Source organism: Nansenia antarctica, assembly GCF_963989245.1.
Source record: "Nansenia antarctica genome assembly, chromosome: 3".
NCBI lineage: Eukaryota > Metazoa > Chordata > Actinopteri > Argentiniformes > Microstomatidae > Nansenia > Nansenia antarctica.
The window spans coordinates 87,035,074-87,040,073 of NC_137688.1; the positions used below are offsets into that span (position 1 = coordinate 87,035,074).

A 5,000-nucleotide genomic window follows, 5' to 3' on the forward strand; every position below is an offset into this window, starting at 1 on the left:
ATAGACACACACACACACAGACAGACACACAGACAGACAGACATAGACATGCACGCACACGGGGCGCTTAGGTGGCGTAGCGGGTTAAGTGCTGACCATGTAACCGCAGGGTCCCCGGTTCGATTCCGGCCGGGGACATATCCTGCATGTCATCCCTCCTCTCTCTCTCACCCATCCTTCCTGTCATAATCTATACTGTATCTGTCAAATAAAAAGAAAAATATGAGTGGGACTGCCCCACTCAGAAAAAATAACAAAAAATAAATAAAAAAGACATGCACGCACGCACACATACACACACAGACACACACACACACACACACACACACACACACACACACACACACATTGAGGTGAACCCGTTAGTCTTTTGCCTCAGGTGTAGAGACAGAGCTCTATAAACACACTCACTAAACATAGACACATCTATACCATCACTGTAGCATACACACATACAGACATGACATACTCTTTATGTAGATCATAAATCATTTAAGACGGTCTTATCCAGAGAGAATTACAAATATATATATTATATTTTTAAATATGCTTTTAGGGCATTTCTGCTTTTATTGGGATAGAGACAGTAGATAATGAACAGGAAGGATGGGTGAGAGAGAGGAGGGATGACATGCAGACATGCAGGAAATGCCAGAATCGACCCAGGGACCATGTGATGATACGGTATGGTCCTCAGTGTGCTACGCCAGGATTTACAACATACATGTACATTTTGCCATCGCTCAGCATAATATATTAATTTTTTTCCAATCCTAACTCCGTGCATTCACTTACTATATATAAACATGATCTCCCATGACTCTCTCCCTCAACCACTCAGAGACTCACCCTCACTCTGCACTTTTAAATCCCACCTCAAAACCTACCTGTTCTCCCACGCATACAGCCTCCCCTACCCCTAACCATCTCCCCTAACCCTGCCACCCCCCTCCCCTCCTGGACATGCATACAACCTCCCCTACCCCTAACCATCTCCTCTAACCCTGCCACCCCCCCCCCCCCCTGGACATGCATACAACCTCCCCTACCCCTAACCATCTCCCCTAACCCTGCCACCCCCCTCCCCCCCTGGACATTGCTGTGTTAATTGTTCCCTGTTCGTTAACTCTGTGTTCTATGTGCTCATGTTATCTGTTGCTTGTTGTTTCTGTGTTTTCTGTTTTCCCCATATTGTCAGCGTCTTTGAGCCCCGGAAAAGCGCTATATAAACACAATGAATTATTATTATTATTATTATTATTATTATTATTATTATTATTATTATTATTATTATGATGACTATAGGTGGTGACCTCTTGGTGACCTCTCATAGTCTATTGTTACTGTATGGGATTATACTGTAGCGGTCACCCCCCCCACACCCCAGAGATGACACCAGGCAGATTACAGATGACAGATTACACAGTACAGTATGGTAGATGTACGTACACACTCCCATGGTAGATCACTCTGATCTGGGATCAGCTCAGGGGAGGCAGACACGCGTCGTCGCACGTTTAATATGTCGGCTGACAAACGGCGGTGCGTTAGGGTCGCTGTGATTGGATGTTCTCCTCCGCTCTGAGGTTTAACAACGTGAGAGGCAATAACATGAGGCTGGGAGCCCATGATTTATCACCCTCCCCCCCTCCCTCGCTCCCCCCCTCCCTCCCCCCCCCCACACACCCCTCTAGGGAGGCAAAACACGACTGAGCGGGTTGGGAGGGGGGAGGAGGGGGTGGGTTATGGGTGGGACGCCCGACAAGTATAACTCTCATAGCCGGTGGCGTTACACGCTACAACGTTGCGTAACACCGGCTCTTTTAAGCCCCGCCCCCACCGAGATGTCGTCACCTGATGTGATTTGCATACGTGACATCATCTTAAAGGGCCCTACCGCTTGGAAGGCCGTAAACTGCATCTATATCTACTAACTAGACAGTAGGGGGAGGTCTGGAGACGGAGCTTGTCTGTCATACCCCCAGCCCCCTGGGCTCCTCCCCATTCATGAAGCCCCTCCCCATTCCTGAGGCCCCTCCCCATTCATGAAGCCCCTCCCCATTCCTGAAGCCCCTCCCCATTCCTGAAGCCCCTCCCCATTCCTGAAGCCCCTCCCCATTCCTGAAGCCCCTCCCCATTCCTGAAGCCCCTCCCCATTCCTGAGGCCCCTCCCCATTCATGAAGCCCCTCCCCATTCCTGAAGCCCCTCCCCATTCCTGAGGCCCCTCCCCATTCCTGAAGCCCCTCCCCATTCATGAAGCCCCTCCCCATTCCTGAAGCCCCTCCCCATTCCTGAAGCTCCTCCCCATTCCTGAAGCACCTCCCCATTCCTGAAGCCCCTCCCCATTCCTGAAGCCCCTCCCCATTCCTGAGGCTCCTCCTCATTGGTCAAATCTGTTGTACAGTTCCAATCTCCTCCAATCACGACACGCCATAGTCGTGACACGCCTACCAACTATTCCCTTAAAATGAAATCTGTATATTCACTTGTTCATATCGCTGGCTATTAGCTGTCTTTTGAAAATAAAGTCATTTTTCGTTTCGTTTTTAAAATGATGGACAAAAAGGCCACGCTATCAGCCACCCTGTTAGGAGCACACACACATTCCTACACACAAACATCAAGCCCTGGATTTCAGCCAGGACCAGTAGTAACACCCCCCCCCCCTCCTCCACCTCCACGGGCACCCCAGTCCTATAGTTAGACCCATGGCCAAGACCCAAGAGTACTATTCCATTCCATACCCTAGAGAGACAGAGAGAGAGAATTAATGAGAAAGGGATGAAGAAAGGAAGAAAGGAGCGTGAGATGGCTGATTAGATGTGGAACAGTGTGTGTGAGATAGAGAGAGGGAGATAAATTGACATAAAGAGATGTGGAAGTGAATTAAAAGAGAGAACGGGAGAGAGAGAGAGAGAGAGAGAGAGAGAGAGAGAGAGAGAGAGAGAGACAGAGAGAGAGAGAGAGAGACCCAGAGAGAGAGAGAGAGAGAGAGAGAGAGACAGAGAGAGAGAGAGACAGAGAGAGAGAGAGAGAGAGAGAGAGAGAGAGAGAGACACAGAGAGAGAGAGAGACAGAGAGGGAGAGAGAGAGAGAGAGAGAGAGAGAGAGAGAGAGAGAGAGACAGAGAGAGAGAGAGGGAACAAGACAAGGAGAGGGATAATTAGAGAGATGTAGAGCAGAGTATGTGATCCTCATTACAATGATTATACTGCTTGGGATCAGTGGAACTCTGCCAAACACACACACACACAGACACACAGACACAGACACACACACACACACACAGACACACACACACACACACACACACACACACACAGACACACACACACGCAGGATATGAGAATGAATGAGAGTACCAGTGTCTGGTTGATTATAATCTGCTGCACCTGACCTTATCTGCTCACTTGCTACGAAAGAGACAGAGTGTGTGTGTGTGTGTGTGTGTGTGTGTGTGTGTAATCAGACTGAGTGTGCGCTTGCTGCTGTCCGAGAGCTCTATTGATTGGTGTGTGTGTGTGTGTGTGTGTGTGTGTGTGTGTGTGTGTGTGTGTGTGTGTATGTGTGTGTCGGAGGCTTTAGAAGCAGGGCTGCTACAGACAGACGGTGTTTGGGTTGGGAGGGAAATAGAGCAAGCTACCCAGCCAAGCACACAGACTAAATAAATACACTATCTGTCTCTCTCTCCCTCCCTCCCTCCCTCTCTCTGACTCTCTCTCTCTCTCTCTCTCTCTCTTTCCATCTGTCTATTTTATCTATCTATCCATCTCTCTGTCCCCCTCTCTCTCTCGACGTCTCTTCATCTTCTCCCTCGGCCTTCTCTCCCTCTCTCCCTTTCTGACGAGGCTAGATAAACAACCTCTTCCTCCTCTTCACCATCATCATCCTCCTCCTCCTCCTCCTCTTTCTGATAACAATGTACTGATCCCTGTGTTCCCTATCTACACAGTATGACTGTACCCCTGTCTACAGCTCCTCTCTCTCTCTCTCTCACACACACACACACACACACAAACACGCATGCACGCACACGACACACAAACACACACACACAAACACAGACACAAACACGCACGCACACACACAAACACAGGACACACACACACAGGACACACGCACAGGACACACACACACAGGACACACACACAGGACACACACACACAGGACACACACACACAGGACACACACACACAGGACACACACACAGGACATGCGCACAGGACACACACACACAGGACACATGCACAGGACACACACACACAGGACACACACACAGGACACATGCACAGGACACACACACAGGACACACACACACAGGACACACACACACAGGACACACACACAGGACACACACACACAGGACACACACACAGGACACACACACAGGACACATGCACAGGACACACGCACAGGACACACGCACAGGACACACACACACAGGACACACACACACAGGACACACACACACAGGACACACACACACAGGACACACACACAGGACACACACACAGGACACACACACACAGGACACACACACAGGACACACACACAGGACACACACACAGGACACACACGCACAGGACACACACACACAGGACACACACACACAGGACACACACACACAGGACACACACACAGGACACATGCACAGGACACACACACACAGGACACACACACACAGGACACACACACAGGACACACACACAGGACACACACACACAGGACACATGCACAGGACACACACACACAGGACACACACACACAGGACACACACACACACAGGACACATGCACAGGACACACACACACAGGACACACACACACAGGACACACACACAGGACACACACACACAGGACACACACACAGGACACACACACAGGACACACACACACAGGACACACACACACAGGACACACACACAGGACACACACACACAGGACACACACACACAGGACACACACACACACAGGACACACACACACAGGACACACACACA

General features: G+C 50.0%; 1 protein-coding gene across 1 annotated transcript in view; it reads right to left on the reverse strand.

Moving 5' to 3' along the window:
- The window catches only part of rapgef5a (Rap guanine nucleotide exchange factor (GEF) 5a), a gene marked incomplete at both ends in the record, with an annotated part of 38,766 nt that overhangs the window by 28,055 nt on the left and 5,711 nt on the right, over window positions 1–5,000 (reverse strand).